Source organism: Vipera berus (assembly GCF_964194415.1).
Source record: "Vipera berus genome assembly, chromosome: Z".
Classification (NCBI taxonomy): Eukaryota; Metazoa; Chordata; class Lepidosauria; order Squamata; family Viperidae; genus Vipera; species Vipera berus.
Window position 1 is genome coordinate 42,904,411 of NC_138205.1, and position 20,304 is coordinate 42,924,714.

Consider the following 20,304-nt stretch of genomic DNA (forward strand, 5'->3'; position numbering starts at 1 on the left):
AGAGAGACAATATTATTGAAGTTAGGTTGAATGCAAAATGTAAAATATTGAAACACAATTCAGGCAAGTATAAAAACCTGCAATATTTAATTTGGAGCTTCTGTTAGCCAAATTAATTTTTAAGAAATAAAGAATGATCATCATTGACCATCACTCAGAAGAGCTCACAAAATATGGGTTGGCATTTCCTGGGTCTAGAGATTTGGTTGAGATTGCACTGATAATTCTGGCTACTCTTGTTGTAGTTGTTAGCTGCGAAGTCGTGTCCAACCCATCGCGACCCTATGGACAATGTTCCTCCAGGCCTTCCTGTCCTCTACCACTGGCTACTGTATATATATATATAAAAATCAGATAAGCTTTTCTCATTTAACATGAATATGATGTCTCAGGGATTTTTAGTGTTAACAAGAGCAAACCTATACAGATGGTCTTGTTCTTTTAAAATGTTCTTATAAGATCATTACCATAGTCTTGACCTTGGAGGAACTTACACATTGTTTTGTACAACTAAGCATAAAAAAATCTTGTTATCAGTTATAAATATACTCCTATAGCAGTTTCTTAATGAAAAGAATTTACTCTTTCTATTATGTCAGATTTAACATTAAAGAAATCAATGTCTAAATTGTAGCATTGGTAAAATTCCTCCTAAACTTAAGTAATAGTACTCCAGATTGTACTTGTTAAAGGTAAAGGTAAAGGTTCCCCTGCACATGCGTGCTAGTCGTTTCCGACTCTAGGGGCCGGTGCTCATCTCCGTTTCAAAGCCGAAGAGCCAGCGCTTGTCCAAGGACATCTCCGTGGTCATGTGGCCGGCATGACTAGATGCCAAAGGCGCACGGAACGCTGTTACCTTCCCACTGTAGTGGTCCCTATTTTTCTACTTGCGTTTTTACGTGTTTTCGAACTGCTAGGTTGGCAGAAGCTGGGACGAGTAACAGGCGCTCACTCTGTTACGTGGCATTCGGGATTCGACCCGCCAAAGTGTCGACCTTCTGATCGACAAGCTCAGCGTCCTAATCCACTGAGCCACCGCGTTAGCGTCTATTAAAATGGTTATCTCTGTGTGCCTCCCCAACATTTATGCTGCAGTTTATGGATCAGCTTCTCAGAAACCACTTTTTCCCATTCTTTGTGTTTAATAATAATAATAATAATAATAATAATAATAATAATAATAATAATAATAATAATAATAATAATAATAATAATAATAATAATAATAATAATTTTATTTATATACCGCCCTTCTCCCGAAGGACTCAGGGCGGTGAACAGGGCAAGCATAAAAAATACAGAGTTACAAAAGTTAAAAAGGATTAAATATATGCCCACTAAAAACAGTACATACAAATATTAAAATAACAATAAGAAAACCCCGCCCATCCCCCATCAGGCCAGGCTGGCTTGTTCAAATAAGAATGTCTTTAGATCGCGTCGGAAGGAGCGAAGATCGGGCACCATCCGGAGCTCAACCGGTAACTGATTCTTGTTATGACTCAGGGCCAGCCGGTGGGTCCGGCAGCCGGTTCAGATGTATCGGATGACTCAGATGAGGGGGAGGAGGAGGGTGTGGAAGACGAACCGGCTGATGATGGCTTGGAGGCTGTGGGACTCCTCGGGAGGAGGCACAGGGAGACCACGCCCTGAACTCTAAATAAAAGGAGTGTTTGGGGAGGGGCTGGTTGCTGAAAGCATCCCTTCCGCTTGAGGATTCAAGTTCCTGTGTTTCTTGTTCTGTTGTTTTGCTTGTGAATTAAACTTGGCAGACGCTTTGCAACCTCAGACGCTCTCCAGTCTCTACTGCTTGAACAGGGGTTTGCCTTATTACAAGGCCGGTAGTTGGCTGGATCAGAACAATTCTATAGCTCCGGGGCGCCCACAGAGAAGGATCTCCCCCTGGGGGCCACCAATCGACATTCTCTGATCGGTGGCACCCTGAGGAGGCCCTCTCTGTGGGAACGCACAGGGCGAAGGGAAGTTGATGCCGGCAGCAGGTGTTCCCTAAGATACTCCGGACCCATGCCATGTAGGGCCTTAAATACCATTACTAGTAACTTGAATCTCACCCGGAAGACAACTGGCAACCAATGCAGCTCACGGAGCAGAGGTGTGACATGGGAGTATCAGGAGACTCCCAACACAACTCTCGCGGCTGCATTCTGTACCAGTTGGAGCCTCCGAGTGGTCCTCAAGGGCAGCCCCATGTAGAGAGCGTTGCAGTAGTCTAGACGAGAGGTCACGAGTGCGTGAGTGACCATGCATAAGTCATCCCGGTCTAGATAGGGCCGCAACTGGCGCACCAGGCGAACTTGGGCGAAGGCCCCCCTAGTCACAGCCACTATGTGGTCTTCCAGAGTGAGCCGTGAATCTAGGAGGACTCCCAAGTTGCGAGCCCTATCTACAGGGGGTAATAGTTCACCCCCCATAGAGAGAGATGGAATATCCTGAATAACCCGGGATGTAGGTATGCAAAGCCACTCAGTCTTGTCGGGGTTGAGTTGAAGTCTGTTCCTCCCCATCCAGACCCGAACCGCCTCCAGGCAACGGGACATCACGTCGAGGGCATCACTGGGGTGGTTTGGGGTCGAAATGAAAAGCTGGGTATCATCAGCGTACTGATGATACCCAACTCCAAAACCACGAATGATCTCACCCAGCGGTTTCATATAGATGTTGAACAGGAGAGGCGAGAGGACCGACCCCTGAGGAACTCCACAAACGAGAGACCTCGAGGTCGACCTCTGACCCCCTGTCAACACCGACTGCGAACGTCCCAGGAGATAGGAGGAGAACCACTGCAAAACCGTGCCTCCCACTCCCAATCCCCTGAGACGCCGCAGCAAGATACCATGGTCGATGGTATCGAAAGCCGCTGAGAGGTCTAATAGGACTAGGACAGAGGAATATCCCCTGTCCTGAGCCCTCCAGAGATCATTCACCAGAGTGACCAATGCCATCTCCGTGCTGTACCCGGGCCTGAAACTCGATTGGTACGGGTCTAGATAATCCGCTTCATCCAGGACCAAAGGGAGCTGATGCGCCACCACACTCTCAACAACCTTCGCAAGAAAGCGAAGGTTGGAGACCGGACGAAAGTTGTTCAACACAGCTGGGTCCAAGGCAGGCTTCTTGAGGAGAGGCCTCACCACCGCCTCTTTCAAGACGGCAGGGAAACTACCCTCACTCAAAGAAGCCGATATAACTGCCTGGAACCAGCTTCGTGTCCTCTCCCGGGCTGCATAAACCAGCCAGGAAGGGCACGGGTCCAATAAACATGTGGTGGAGCTCAGCCTCCCCATAATCCTGTCCACTTCCTCCGGAGTCACAGAATCAAACTCCTCCCAGGTAATATCGACAAGACCGCCCGTGTCCTGATCGTCAGACTCTGCCCAGTCAGAGTCCAGACCGGCCCGAATCCGAGCGATTTTGTCCGACAGATGTTGGTTAAACTCCTCGGCACGACCCTGCAAGGGTTCCTCCCTCACCTCTTGATTAAGAAGGGAGCAAGTCACCCTAAACAGGGCGGCCGGGCGATTATCTGCGGACGCGATAAGGGTAGCAAAGTGATTAGACCTCGCTACCCTTATCGCAGCGAGATAAGACCTAATATAGGTTCTTAGTCGCAATCGGTCGGATTCGGATCGGCTGGATCTCCAACCGCTCTCTAGGCCCCGTCTCCGACGCTTCATCTCCTGGAGCTCCGCGGAAAACCATGGAGCTCGATGGGATCTGCATCGGGTCAGGGGCCGCAAGGGTACAACTCGGTCAAGAGCCTCAGTGGCTGCCCTTTCCCAGGCTTCCACTAAGGCATCCGCCGAGTTGTGAGCGAAGGAGGCAGGTGGGGACCCCAGCGCTGCCTGGAACCTCTCAGGGTCCATTAAGCGTCTGGGGCGGTACCATCTAGTTGGTTCCAAACGCCCACGGTGGGGAGTGGCAAAACGGAAGACCAGCCGCAGGAGATGATGATCGGTCCATGACAGGGGCATAACAATTGGGGAGCCCCCACCAAGATCATCTAACCACCATCCAGATAAGAAAATTAGGTCAAGGGTGTGGCCTCCCACATGAGTCGGTCCCGAAATTACTTGCGTCAGGTCCATGGCCGTCATGGAAGCCATGAACTCCTGAGCTAACTCAGATGATCCTCCCAGGGATGGTAGATTAAAGTCCCCCAAAACTATAAGTTTCGGGAACTCAATCACCAACCCAGAGAGGATATCGAGAAGCTCAGGCAGGGCTGTTGCTGCGTGACTAGGCGAAAGGTACACCAGCAGCAAGCCCAACTGCGCACCAGGGCCACATCTCAGAAAGAGAGACTCACACCCGACTATCTGAGGAACGGTGGCCTTCCGCGGACACAAGGACTCCCTCATAACAACCGCCACTCCCCCACCCCTACCCTGAGCCCAAAACATACAGAAACAATGCATTTCCTGTAGCCTCTTCCCTTAACTGACTGCATGTGATCTTTTTTTGTGTAGATATAATCCTGACTGTTATAAATATTTGTTTTCTATACTCTATGATAATGAATGGAACTATATATTTGTAATTTATATAATTCTACAAAATAGGGATGACCACCCTTTGACCCCACCCTCTTTGTTCTGATCTTTGACTAATAAATATTTGATTTGACCTTTTGATGCCAAGATTTGAGGAGTGGGAGGGACAGTTACTATAGGTGGGACAATTATGCCAAATATGTGGGGGCTGTATTATAGCCAGTTGTAAAGTTGGGGTTATCATAGTTTTCCAGGTTGCTGGATTTTTCCCCTCTCCTTTTAAAACATTTTTGTTTTAAACCTATTCTGTAAAATTAGATGATTTTATTGGTTTCTACCTTATCAAGGTACCAATTCTGACCACTGAAATTTGGAGGTATACTATGAAGTAGACTGCTTGGCTTTAGGGCAAAAGTTACACATCCCTGCCATGAGACGGTTCCTTAAAGGATTTCAATTCAAGGGAGAAAAGTAAAAACTTAGAAATGCAGAACCTGTTTCAAAAATTATTTGTTTAATTATTTTTATCCCATATTTATTATTTTTATAAATAACTCAAAGAGGTGAATATTCATAATACTACTTCCTTCCATCCTTATTTTCCTATAACCACCCTGTGAGGTAGATTGGGCGTAAAGAGTCAAAGTCATCTAGCAAGCTTTCATGCTTAAGGCAGGACTAGAACTTCCAGTCTCCTGGTTTCTAGCCTGCTACTTTAACCACTAGATCAGAGGTCACCAACCTTTCTTCATTGGTGGACCAGAAGAAAAGGGAGAGGGACACATTTTACGTGTGCTTGTGCGCATGGGGCCACAAGCGTGCAAATTACGCAAATGGGGTGGGGCTAGCACTTGCGTGAGACTCGCTAGCCTTGCCCTGTTCTTGTGCACAGTGCCGTGTTTATGCACCCTGAGGCACGGCATTGGCCTATTTTTGCACAATCCGGCATCCCGTTTTTGTGCCCTGTGGCTTGGTGGTTTTTTGCACCCCGCAGTGCTGCAATGTCCTGTTGTTGCACCCTGCAGTGCAGCAGCAGCCCATTTTTCTGCATGGCAGCACGGCAGCATTCCGTTTTCACACCCCGAGGCATTGCTTCAGCCCATTTTTGCACCCCAATGCGTGGCGGCATCCTGTTTTCATGCCACAAGGCACAGCAGTGGCCCATTTTGTGCACCGTGCCATGTGGCATCCTAGCACAGGTGAGTTATGCATGCACACATGCACGTACTGGCCAGCCAGACCTGTGGCCTAATGGCCAGCAGCCCACTGCCCACTAGTGGGCCACAGTCCACAGGTTGGAACCCCTGCACTAGATGAAACTAAGTATAAACTGAAACATTGGAATGGTCTCCTTACCTTAAGTAGGAACGTGATAGACATACACCTTTAAATATTGAGCATATAAAATAGATATAAAACAGTATGTGTAAAAAGCATATAAAATAAATAGGATTAAAACTAATGACATTTAATGAGTATCAGGACACACCAACAGCATTTTTTTTCACCAGCATGAGGTCTTCCTGTGTACATATTGAAGGTCATTCATTGTATGCATCATAGCACATGTGAAATGGATTGCTGTTCTCCACATTCACACAGAATATCTTTTAGGGAAGCCCCGTTTTCTTAAATTATCCTTTGATTTTCTTATGTTGGTGCCCAATTTATTTAGCGATTTCCATATAGGACAAGACTAGGTGACAATTGTACAGTTGTGCTCAGCAGCCCAGTAGTTAGTTCCTTACTTGCCTTCCATAGTTCCATAGTGGTATGTGGTGGCTGATTGTTAGGAGGGATGAAAGTTTTGAGGAAGCTGTTTCTCGATCTCAGTCTCGATCTTGGAGGTTGGTGGCCTTATAATAGGTGTGTTTCTATAGTTGTCACTTTAACTCATTTTTCTACACAGCACTTTCCTGGCAGAATTTTGAAGGAAGGATATTAGCTAGATAATGCACCTTTTGTATTGGTCAGTTTTGGACACCCGGTGACCAGTCTTTCTGTTTCATTTAGGGCCATGTCCACCTGTTTTGCATGTTTTGATCTACACCAGACATGTCAAACACAAGGCCCGGGGGCCAGATCCGGCCCACGAAGTGGTTTCATGCGGCCCGCGAAGCCATCCTGGAAACAGTGAGGGAACGGCCCCCACTGCCTTGACCCTAGCCCAGAGACCCTCCTTCTGCCAGAGACCCTCAGATCTGTCCCACTCCTGCCCAGGCCCCCACAGGCACCCTTGATGCGAACGATGTAGAGCTGGCCACGCCCACCCAGTAGGCCATACACACTCTAGCCACGCCCACCCAGTAGGCCACGCCCACCCTGGCCATACCCACTCGGCCCCCTGAGGGCAACCGCAATGCTGATGCGGCCCTCAATGAAATTGAGTTTGACACCCCTGATCTACACCAAACAGACCTGGCATATTCTTCTACAAAGTAACATAGGGCTAATATAGAAGTTCTTAATGTGTGTGATTGGGCGCCCCAACTTGTGCCTGTTATTTTTTCTCAGAATGTTGTTCCTAGGAAATATTTTCTGTTTGGTATTAAAACAGTGGTTCTTAAAGATATGTGTGCAGACCAGAATTACTTCCAGATACTTTGGAAAAGCACAATGTTCTATGCTGGTTCCATTCCATTGTATCTGCAATGTTCTTGATGCTCCATGGCTTTTCAAGTGGAAAGCACAAAGTTATGTTTTTAGGCAGTTTGGCTGGTTACCCTTAGAGTATGTGACCAGAGCCTTGGTCAATTTTTTCTTGAAAACTTTTAAAGTTACATTCTGTATTGCTGTTGCCAGTTTGTTGGTGTAAGCAAACTCCTAGTAGTTTCCAGCAGTGGTTGGTCATTGGTGTATACATATTAACAGCACAGGAACTAACACACTGCCCTGCAGAAGTCCATTTTTTGGGGTTCTCCATCGACAGTGTTGTCTCTGAAAATTGACATAAAATCTATGATAGCTATGATAATAGGCATCCTATAATTTTTGTAAATTTAAAATCCTTTGTAAAGTGAGGGACTTCCTTCAACAGGACTGCATAGCTGACTGTATTGTAAGCCATGGTGAGATCTATAAACACCATTCCTGTGATTTACTTCAGTTCAAAACTGTCCTCTATGTATTATGGTTAGGTTGGGAATTTGAGCTGCACAGTTTTTACCGGGTCTGAAGCCAACTTGTGTGGTATAAGCAGGAGCTCTAGTTCTGCAGACTAGGATTAAACATTGTTCAGGATTAAACATTCAAATACCTTGTATAAATAACTGAGAAGCGATATGGGCTTTGGTTTTTTGGATCTTCTGATGGCTTGTCTGATTTAAGTATGACTTATCATGTAGGCTTTCCTCTATATCTTGCGTATCTGAAGAATGTTTAAACATCTGTTGTAGAGGCTGAGAAAATTTTCTTTCATTTAGATCAAAAATGTTTAATCCACTCAACCCAAAACTCGTCAATACCAGCTGCTTTGTTATTCTTACGCTTCTCTATTAGCCTCTTCCAACTCTCCTATGGTAAAGGAGTTTGTCAGATTGCTTATCTTCCATTCTTTGTTCCTTACTATTCTCTGTTTGTGTATTTTTAGGCTGAAATCTGGTTTTCACAACTTGTGGTAAGCCAGCAGCAGTAATTTCACATAGAATAGGTCGATGTTCGGTCTTTGGTATTGGCATTCCTACCAATTTTAAGCATTAGTGTACTATATTCTCGCTTAGGAAAATAATGTCAGGGGTGTAGCCTCTCCTCCATCAACTGTTGTTAAAGGACACTGGTAGTTTTCTATCATGGATAAGTGATAGTTGGTTGGATTCCACCCATTCTACTATGGCCTTTCTGCTTTCATTGTTATCTTCATAGTCCCACAGGTTATTATGACTGTTGAAGTCACCTAATATAAACTTAACTGGTTTGTTTCGAAAGTTTGGTGGTTCAAAGAATGAAAATTTTAAAGATGGTGTTTTATAAATAGATGTCACTGTGCAGTCATTGAGCTCAGCTATTAATATCTCTACATTATTTTCTTCCATCACTGCTATAGACAAGATATGAATATCAGTTCTAGCAATATCTGTTTTTCCATATTGCTGGTGACATTGTTCAACAATTAATCGCATTCCAGGAAATTTAGGGCATGCTGGTTTTCCTCCCTATGAGTTTCTTGCAAACATAAGAGGTCACATTTATATTTGTTGCAAAATTCTTGGAGGAGGATTTCTTAGACCACGGACACTCCTTTTATGTTAACTGTGATTGATGTCAATTTGGGCCCTGAGAAGGGCCATTTTTTGAAGTTGTTCTTCTTAGTAGTCACAGTTACCTCTGATTGAAGATGTTCTAGAGTTGAAAGGATTTGCCCAAGGGACTCTCAATTGCCAAAAATAATGCAATCTTCAGGAAAGCTCCTTTCATGTCCCCCATTGGTGAGGATAAGGAACCATTAAAAAATATCCTATCACTAAACTATGTGCTTATGTGAAGAGTGTAACTGTCTTGCCTTCATATACATCTCCCTATTGCTGTAGAGAACATGTACTTGTAAAGTACATCTTTATGAGAGCGCATATAATAGGATGGGATGAATTTATCTTGTTACTTTAATGTACCGGAGAAGGAAAGCTCCTGTTACTGAACAGGATTAAGGCTTTATTTTAATATAAACAACAGATGTATTTCCAATAGTTACTGAGTCTGAAGCACAGGAAGGCGGGAATTAAAAGCTATTTCTTGGCAGGATCCCTTGCCTTCTATGCCTGTTATTTGCCATGAGCAACACCCCCTCTTGTTTGACTGTAAAAAGAGCATATGTTACAATCCCACGATCACTTATTATTGCTGTAGAGAAAATGCTGTTTGTGAATTGATCCTGGAGCTCTATTTCCAACCCTGCTTCCATGTCTATCCTTTTTTAGATTCGCTCTTCCTTCTCAGCTGTCTTTCTTAGCCAGCTAAGTTTATCATAGCAAAACCTGAAGTGGGAAGAGCTGAACATCAGTCCGGGAGATATTTTGACTTTGCAGCCTCTCAGGGGGGTGGTCAGGTTTCTTAAGCAGGTGTTGTGTAGCAAGTACACTAGGATATGTGCAGGCTTCAAAGCTCTTGGGGAGGTGGAGTGGAGATAGATGGGCTGGGCAGCTGCTGAAATTGCTGAGTTTGTGTAAAGTCTCCGGATTCACTCTCCTGCTTTTCTTACGTACTTCACTGCTGAATCTATTGATCCAAACACAGGAAGAGAATCCATTTCTGCAACCTTGAAGGATTACTTATCACTCTGATAAAATATGTTCCTCATCTTATTTAATCTGTTGCCCGCCGAATATTTTCCCCTTATCCAAACTATAAACATAGTCCAATATACCTGAAAGATGCAGACTCACCTAGAAGAGTCTCCTTTAAGCCAGGGACAAGGCAAATCCCATGTCTTTAAATATGAATTAAAAACAAAAGGAACTGGAGTATGGATGCGATGAGAGCATGCTCTGCAACATAGCAGTGTATAGGAAAGAAATATGAATAGTATTTGCCCTTACATTTATCTCATCTCTTTAAAAAATTTTTTTGTTAGTTCTTACATGTGTTCTGTACTTTGCATAATGTTAGTTTCCATGAAGGAAAGGAGAGCCTACCGGAGTTGGGTGGCTAATTAAATAAATAAACAACAAAAGAAAAGGTGTGAAAAAACTGTTTTAGGATTTGATTGTTTATCTGTTTTCGTGTTGGTTGGTTTTTCACATTTCTTCCTCAAAGAGGCATTCTGGTTGGTATACAATAAAATGTTAAAATATAAAAAACAATACATAAAGATTAAGCTGTTAAATTTAAATTTTTAGAATTAAGATTTTGGAAAGAGGCAAGTATAATTAAACCCTGTTAAAAAGGCGAAGGGAGGGCTCCTAGGGCTCCAACCAGCCCTGCAGCCCATGCTCTTTTGGGCTCCCTACATGGAGCCTGGGAAAGTTATGCCTTAACTCCTTTTCAGAAGGCCAGGAGAGGTGTGAGGTGCTGCCTAACCTTTAAGGGAAGAATATTCCACAGCACAGGAGCAATAGGAGAGAAAACTCATCTTACATCCTCCCAGTCAGAGTTCTTTAACTGATGGGGTCCACAACATACCTTCCCTGCCTGACTGGGTGAACAGGCTGATGTAATGGAATGAAGCCAATCCCATAGGTAACCTTCTCCCATGCTAGAGCTTTATAGGTCACAACCAGAATTGGACTCAGAAACAGACAGGCACCCAAGGTAATTCACTGACCGATATAATACCCAATATAGCTCGCATGGCCACAATCTGTACCAAATGAAGCTCCCAGATATTTTTCAATCTATAGTGCATTGCAGCAATCCAAATGGGAGAGGACCAGAGCATGACTGACCAAGTGGAGAGCCTCCCTATGCAAGAAAGGGCATAACTGCCACACAACAAGGAGTTGAACTAGCCATGATTGCCACCTATTCTTTGAGCAGCAACCATAGTTCCAAGAGAACCATAGGTTATGCACTGTGTCTATCTGAGGTAGTATCACCCCATTCAAGACCAAAGATGATAAAACTATATAGAGCAGAGCTCCCCAACCTTTCCGGGTTGGTGGCCCAGAGGGAAAGGGAGGAGCAAGGAAATGTGTGTGTGTGCGCGCACACCCCCGTGCATGTGCAAATGGGCCGCTAGTGCCCATGCAGTGGCACTAATGCAAGTGGGGTGTGTGCACGCAAGTGCATGCACTCACCAGCCATTCCTTGGGCACGATGGCCAATGGGCCATGGCCTGGTACCGGGCCTTGGCTCATAGGTTGAAGATTCCTGATATGTAGAGGAGCCACAGCCACTCCATTTTACCAGATTTTTCCTGGTAAACCAGCTGAAGTCTATTCCTCACCCAGGGCCCCAGGCATTGTGAAAGAACATCTACAGTATTATTTATTTCATCCAGGATGGAGATATATAATTGGGTATTATCAACATACTGATACCTCATCCCATAGAATGGATGATCTCACCAAGCAGTTTCATGTAGATTTGAAAAAGGAACAGAGAGAGAACAAAATCTTATTGCACCCCACAAAGCAGGGGCAGTGAGCTGGATGTCTCAGTTCCTACTAACACCGGTTGGGACCAGCCGTGGAGGAAGGAGGTGAACTAGCAGGAAACTGTGCCACCCACCCCCAAATGGCGCAAAAGTATACCGTGGTCAGTGGTGTTGAAAGCAGCCAAGGGGTCAAGAAGAGAAGGATGGATGCGCCACTTCCATCCTGCTCCCGCAAGAAATCATTTATGAGTGAACCAATGCCATTTGGATCCCATATCCTTTTGAATGAAAAGGATCCTGATAATCTGTGTCCTCCAAGATCCTCTGGAATTGCAGCACCACCATTTTCTCAACCACCTTTCCTAAATTGGGGAAGTGGGAGACTGGACAAAATTTGTCTAGTATGGTAGGATCCAGTAGTGGCTTTTTGAATAGGGGGCACACCAGCACCTCTTTAAAAAGAGCAGTAATTCATCCTCCAACAAGGATGAATTCACCAATGCTTGGACTCACCTACATGGCACCTCACAAGTGGCCTTAACCAACCAGGAGGGACATGGATCTAATGTGCAGGTGATGGCATTTATGGTCCACTTCTTCAGTTGCAACAAAATCAAACAGTTCCCAGATATTAATGAAGGCTAGTTTATGTGTCCCAGGATAGTGTTGTGGGATTCTTTCTGGGTCAGTCATCCAGACCATGAGGCTTTGTGTTCTGAGCTTTCGGACTTGTGCTGGAGCTCTCATCCTCTCAGGGATCTTCTCTGTGTGCTTTGGGCTGTTCTGTGTGTGGTATTTATTGGTGGCTGTAGTGTGTAGCTTTTTAGCCAGCTATCAGGCTTTGTTTTACTGAGTATATCACATGGGTTTTGATTGCTAGAAGGTTGCTTAAGCAGGGAGCTGGCTAACAGCTCCCAGCTCCTAAGATAACCCATCTCCAGTGATGCCACTGGCTGCTTCTAGGGCAGCAATAAACCTATTGGCCGCCACCTAGAGGCCAGGGTATAAATAGCTGCATTCGCAGCCCTGTTTCCCCAGTTTGGTTCCTGCAAGCAAATAAAGAATGTTTCTGACTGAACTCACTTGCCTCGTCTCTTCGCTCAAGCAAAGAACCCAGTACACAACACTGGCAACGAGGATGGGATCCTGCTTCTCTGACAGAGCTGAGAGTCACTAGGGGAGAGGCCGGAACGCGCCTGGCAGGAAAGCAATTCCCCCCCTACGGTCGGCCTAGCACAGCCACACTAGCAACCACATGCCCAGAGGATCAGTCCCTGGGCAAACGGAGGAGCAGGACGACAAGCCCCAGCCATGAAGACCAACCCGAAATGGTGAAGGTCGGAAAGCTGGAAGAATTTGACATAGCTCACCCAGAAAGATGGTCTTCGTATCTATCCAGGGTCAAGAACTACCTCTGCACCAATCAAGTCGTCGACGACCGCCTGAAGGCCCCTATGCTCCTGTGTGTTTGCAGCCCAGCCACGTTCGACATCACAGAGAACTTGTTCATGCAGACGCCATTGGAGTCTGTAATGTTCACGGACTTGAAGAAACAGCTCGGTGACCACTTCTAGCCCAAGCTGTCGGTAATCGCTTGGTGCCACGCATTCGAACAAAGGGTGAAACAGCTGGGTGAAACAGCATCCAAATTCATTGCAGCATTGAGGCAGGCCACACGCCTGTGCCAGTTCTCCAACATAGAGGAGAGGCTCTGGGACCAACTCGTCTGCAGCCTCTGGAATCGAGAGTTGCAACAAAAGCTCTTCGCCAAAGAGACTCTGTCATTTCCAGACGTGCTGAAAGATCATGGCAGACAAAGCCACCAGCGGGGCCATACGAGCTATGAGGCCCCCCAAAACAGCAAAGCATGAGGAGGCCGTCCACCATGAGGATGCCGAACATGCTGAAGACGCCAACGACAACACAGAAGTTGACAAGCTTCAAAGGCACGACGACCAACAACATCACAGCGACAAGCATCAAGGGACAACTTACAAGGCAGATCCCTTCCTTAGGTGCCCAGGGTGTGGCGGCCACCACCAATGTTTGGACTGTAGGTTCCGGACAGCCATGTACCAGGCCTGCGGGAAGACTGGCCACATCATGTCCGTCTGCAAAGGTCACCAGAGGGACCGGCAATCGAAGCGCCAGTCGGACATCCCGATCAGGAGAGGTACCGGGGCCCCGCGGCAGTTTAGCGTAGGGTTTTGCTCCAGCTGCAGAAGCATTTGCAGCATGGGAGCTCGCCGCCCCATTAAGCCGAAATTTCAACTTCAGGTTGAGCTGCAAGGGATCCCTTGCAAGATGGAGCTGGACATGGGCTCAGCCGTGTCCATTATATCGCTTGAAACATTTAACTTTGTCTGCAATTGCAGCAAGAAATGGGCCAAGCTCAGGCCATCCGACATTATACTGACCAACATCCAGAATGCCAGAGTTGTAGTCAAAGGCTACACATTGGCCACATTGGCCGTCAAATTTAAGGGGTTTTCTGGGCACCTGGATGTTGTCATAGTAGCGGGTCAGCGAATGAGGCTGAACAGGCTTTATTGGTTTGATGCATTAGGCATCTAGGTAACTGGTATCAACCGGACGCAAGTCGTGAGTCTAGCAACAGTATGTGAGCAGTTCGCAGATGTGTTTGACTCAGGTCTAGGGACTTACACGGGCCCGCCAATAACATTTAAATTAGATCCTACTGTAATGCCAATCAGGATTAAACCTCGTAGAGTGCCATTTGCTCTTAAACACAAGATAGATGCTGAATTAGATAAGCTCATAGAACAGGGGGGACTACAGCCTGTAGATAGGGGTGGATGGGAAACCTCAATTATCACTCCACTAAAAGCCAATGGAGAGGTCAGAATTTATGCTGATTACAAGTGCACCATTAATCGTGCATTCAAACAGCATGCGTACCCGATGCCAGTAGTGAGCCACATCCTGGCATCACTGCAAGGGGGTACAGTTTTCACAAAGTTAGATTTGACTTAGGCCTACCAACAGCTCCCTGTGGACAAGGCCACAGCCGTGGCACAATCGTAACCCACAGGGGGCTTTTAAAGTAAAACACCTGCAATTTGGGGTTAGTGTAGCCCCTGGCATTTTTCAAAGCATTATGGGGCGTATGCTTAAGGGCATTCCGGGGGTCTGCCCCTATTTCAACGATGTGCTCATCGCTGGTGAGTCCATTGAGGTGCTTGCAAGGAGGCTCAGAGCCATCCTTCAAGGGCTTTTTGTAGTGGGCCTTAAACTTAAGAAAAACAAGTGTAGCATAGGAGTCCCTTCAACTGAGTTCTTGGGTTTCCATATCGATGCCAATGGCATCCACCCTGCCGAGTCCAAATTGAAAGCTATTCAGATGGCACCCAGCCCCAAGACTAAGGGAGAGCTTCAGGCATTCCTAGGCCTCCTAAATTTTTACCATGCGTTCCTTCCTAACAAGGCTGCAGTGGCAGAGCCGTTACACCATCTCTTGGATAAAAACACTGTTTAGAAACAGACCAAGGTACATGAAAGCAGCTTCAAGGCATTGAAGGCCCTACTGTCTGCCAGTTCAACGATCACCCACTTTAAAGAGTCGATGCCGGTATGCCTTGCGTGTGACGCATCCCCATAAGGGGTGGGGCTGTTTTAAGCCACTTGGAGAGCGATGGGACTCAAGTCCCAACTGCTTTCTATTCCAGGACACTGTCCTCTGCAGAGCGTAATTACGCACAAATTGATAAAGAGGCATTGGCCTTTATAGCTGGAGTAAAAAAATTCCACCACTACTTGTTTACTTCCATTGCCTCAAATCGAACCAGATCCGGCCCCAGCCACCTAGAGGCCAGGGTATAAATAGCTGCATTCGCAGCCCTGTTTCCCCAGTTCGGTTCCTGCAAGCAAATTAAGAATGTTTCTGACTGAACTCACTCGCCTCATCTCTTCGCTCAAGCAAAGAACCCAATACACAACACAATCTACATCTAAAAGCTACACACTACAGCCACCATATAAATACCACACACAGAGAACAGCCCAAAGCACACAGAGAAGTCCCCTGAGACGAGTCTTTCAGTATGGGTCTGAAAGCTCAGAAGACAAAATCTTCTGGTCCCAGTGATCGACCCAGAATGAATCCTGCAGTTCCCAGATAAGGTAAGCCCTCTCCCCAGGCATCTCCCCAGGACTTAAACCACACTTGGTATCTAGCTGGGAACAAATCTGAGCAATTCTACCCTCCAGATGCCCAGAAATTTCCTCCTCATGGCCCGGAGTTTCCCTTTCCAAGCAGAGTCTGGGCATTCTGCAATAGGGAGCACTTCGTGGCCTTAACTTGTATTTAGTCGAGTTTGTTCTTCATTTTCCCCCAGTGCTCTCGGCTCCCTTAACTCTCCATGAGCCATGTGAATCACTCCTTGATTAGCTTTTAGATATTGAGGTTTCAAGGCAGAAAAACTATTATCTGTATCCCAAGTTTACTAAAAAAAAGGGGGGGGGAAAGGCAAGCCAGAATATACCAGCTCATGATTTCTTTTGATAAATCTGCTGGCCAGGATGCTCAGTTATCAGAATGACCAAAATAGCACATTAAGTCTTTTTCATTAGATGTGCGATCAGATTCAAAATCTGCAGTTCCTGAAATAAACATCATTTTCAAAAGCACATGTGCAAAATAGAATTCAAACAAGGCAAAAATGTTATGATATGTTGGTGGATAAAACCTGCTGCTGCTCTATGGAGTATACTTACCATTTATTGTGTAGTGGGTTTTGGACCGCATGGACCACATGGAAAGACGCCAGGCAGATGAGTGCAGCATATCAGCTCTTTATTGTGGTCAGACTGAACTGGAACAAAGGGGCTGCCTGATCCCTTATATACCTGGCCAGGTACACCCCAGGCCAATCCCTTTAACTGAATTTCCCGCTGTCCATGAGCCAGCCAATCCTGTCGCAGTATAGCGCCACCAGGTGGTGTCAGTGGCCACTGCTAATATGATCACCCAACTATATACATCTATATACATAATACCATTCCAAGATGAAGGGCAAGGATATAATTCAGTAGCAGAGCCTTTGCTGGTCAGGCCACACTCCAGGCATTCATCCATTTATAACTTTTCTATCTCTAGTCTTTCCAGAGCATTAGTCATCCCAGATGAAGGGTCAAATCCCAGATTTTCTTCATCTGTCAGCAGCTACTATATTCAAGTTACTTCTGAGAAAGAGGAATACTGGCTTTTTGTATGAAAAAAGAGAAGTCAGGCAAAAACTAATAAACTATTTAAGCTAATACTTAAAGGACAGCCATTATCTTTCAATAAATACAAGTGAATTAGAAATAATTCTAAATGATGTAAAGAAAATGAAAGGGTTTTTTTTGGCTTGGAGAGGGCCCTCATAATTTGAAGTCTTGACTTGTAATTTACTTGGATGAGCTGCAGGTCAGATAATGTTATGCCTTTGAATAAAATCTGTTAGTTGTAAAGGTGCAATCAGCCTCCTTTTGATTTATCGCCCTTATACAGTAAGCAGCTCTGTGGTTACAATGCCTTAAATGTAAATCCAACATTGCAGGTAACGAAACAATCCTTAATGCCAACACCATGAGGACTAATAAGAAAATAAGATGTAGTTTTCAGAGCTAAATGATTTTGAAGAAAAAGGATTCAGAATTGACAATGTGTAATCCTAAAACTGCCTGCAGACCTGTGGAATTTTTTAAAAAATCATTCTATTAGTGTAATTATTAAAACAAAAGTCAGTTGCCTGAAAAATTGGGGAAAGGGATGGCCGAGAAGATTATATGGGGAACAGGACCTTTCTCTCTCTGCCTCATTCACTGTTAGTCCCAACAACAAACACGATTAGGAGTGCTTAGCCCTACCCAGTGCTTTTTTTGTAAAAGAAAAAGGTGCCGGAACTCACACATGTCATACAACCCACCTTGCCTACCCTACAAGGTTCCATCTAAAAAAGGTGCCGGAACTCCGTTCTGAGCGTTCTATGAGAAAAAAAGCCCTGGCCCTACCTTTATTGTAAGACTTTATTAAGAACAAACTGGCAAGTGAATGTATTTCTCCCCTCCCGCTCCTTTCCTTTTAGACTCTGCAAAACTAGGCAGGATCCCTTCTGAAACATTTCTTACACCCTCCCTCCTTCTTTGGGATAAGACATTCTTTACACGCTGGTTTTCCTATCTACTAAGGTCCTCCCCACATATCATTACATTCACTGAATATACAGATTGAGTGATCGGGACATCAGACATTATTAATTTCCATTTGTAATCCTTTTACATTTTCTCGTTGCTTCTTTCGGCCTTTTTTGTGCATCTTTAAGCATCCGGAAATCTATACAGAGAAGATTTTTACAGTACATAAAAATATATAAACAATCGGCTGATGCAGAGCTGTAATACTTAATAGTGAACACCAAGCGGAGCTCAAAACTGTATGTGAGCATGGATCCTGCTCATGATTCTGCATATTAAATCTGCTTACAGAAGATTTCTATGAACAACTCAGTTATGAGTCTTGAGTTTGAAAGGCTGTGATTTGGAGGAAAAAAACCCCCTGATTTTTCTTGGGATGAGGGTTTGAAATTATTCACGGATAAACTGCATGCTATGAATGCAGTAAAAAGCAACAAGCAACTGCATTGCTGCAGGCAACCAGGTCTGAGTCTGCTGAAAATCCTAAGGATGGCAATTTGAATTTGACAATAAATGAAAAAAGGGAGATAAACACATGAAATATATTTTTTAAAACACAGAGAAAATATATAGCAGAGAGAATATTGCATATTCTTTCCTTTGTGAACATTTCCTTTGTATAAGACAAGCTTATTTTTGCATTGCAAAAATTTTCCTGACATGGAAAAACTGTGTAAAAGTGTATTTTATTAAGCAAAGAATAACCCAGTGATAATAATACAACAATGCAGATATAAAACACATATATCAGCGGTATCTTTTGGTCTTTTAAAATAGAGATCTTGTGATCTAAATTAGCATTTAACAATAGGGAGAGTTTGCATATAATTAAAAGGAAAAAAATCTGGAAATATATAATAATTTGACACCCCACCTCACAAAAAAAGAGATAATTTGACTACATCTACAGAATCATTGCAAGGGTTAGAAACGAAGATAGAGATCATCTAATCCAACTTCCTGCCCAGTGCAGGATTTGGCTATTACAGCAGCCACAACAAAAAAGCATTCAACATCTCTTTAAATTCTTCCAGTGGAGGAGAGTCCACCACCCCATGAAGTTCTCTCTTCCATTGTTAAACAGCTCTTATATTTAGGAAACATGTATTAGTTTGTTTGCTTAAAATATTTATATAGCTGCCAATCTTCCAACCAGCTCTGAGCAGCCCTATTCTTTCAGATGTTGAAAGATTTGCAGATAAGATGGGGGTGATGATAAGATATAGGCATGCTTGTGTTGGCTTTTACATATTTATTCAACGTAGAAAAAAATGCCTATGAAAACACAGAAAAGGGAGCAGGGCAGAATCCTCCTTGCACCTCTCCGTTACTAAGAGAAGTTGGAGAACTGAAGAGAGATCCACGCCTTCAAATTCTTTGGTGCTCAGTGGCAGTGTTGTCGTACTTATTGTTGTTGTTGTAATCTTAATAAATTGGACAACCCCTGTGGCAAGTTCATTCATTCTGTTAAAATATAATGTGGTTTATTTAGATTTGGCTTACTGAACCAAACTATAATAATGTGTAAATTGTGGTGTATTGCATATAATGTTATATGAACCCAATTCTAGCTTATTCAAAAATCATGCTGAAAAGGCATGGTTGAGTTTGGATGCGATCAGCACTCATGTAGATCACCTCCTGGTTGTCCATCCTGAACATTTTGCATTGTGTTGTTCAACTGACATGCTATCCCGTTCCACAGGTAGCTACTTGCACAATTCCTGCCGGCAGAATGCTGAAGCCCGAGATGGATTTTATCAGGGCTTTTTTTCTCATAGAACGCTCAGAATGGAGTTCCGGCACCTTTTTTGGATGGAACCTTGTAGGGTAGGCAAGGTGGGTTGTATGACATGTGTGAGTTCCGGCACCTTTTCCTTTTACAAAAAAAGCACTGGATTTTATAACCTTCCTATAAAACATCTCAACTTTTGGACCACTTCCAAAATATATGTCCATTATTCTTGGAGAAAATCTAAAGTGCTCTTTTTTTAAAAAAACAAAACAATATTCAAAACCAGGAATGGAACAGCAGCAGCAAAATCAACATGAAGATAGACAATAACATCCACCATTATTCCAGCTGGGTGCAGCAATGGACACTGATCATAGTGATTTTTCTGCTAATTTATGGGATAATCTGTCTAAAAAAGGTGTGTGTGTGTGTTTCTGTGTAGTGGATGAAACAGGATGGAGCTCAGCTGGAAATTTTTGTACTGTGCCAACTTATCTATTGGCCTTTTTATTTTGGGCAATTTCCTTGTGCCCCACACCCGTACTGTGCCAACTTACTTATCAACCTTTTTGTTTTGGGAAATGTGTCTAACACTGTCCCATTAGATATGAGCTCAAAATTAGCCGAAGTGACAGTGCTGCAAGACATTTACAGTATTTTCAATATGCTTGTTAAACTATCAATGTAACTCTGATAGCTTCTGTGGGAGGAAAGGTGCCAGGTCCTAGATTTGCTAACTCCCATCTCCCAACCCCACTCTACCACATTAAGAAAGGCATTAATTAGGTGGATGTTTTCCCAGTTGGAAGGGACGCGGTGGCTCAGTGGGTTAG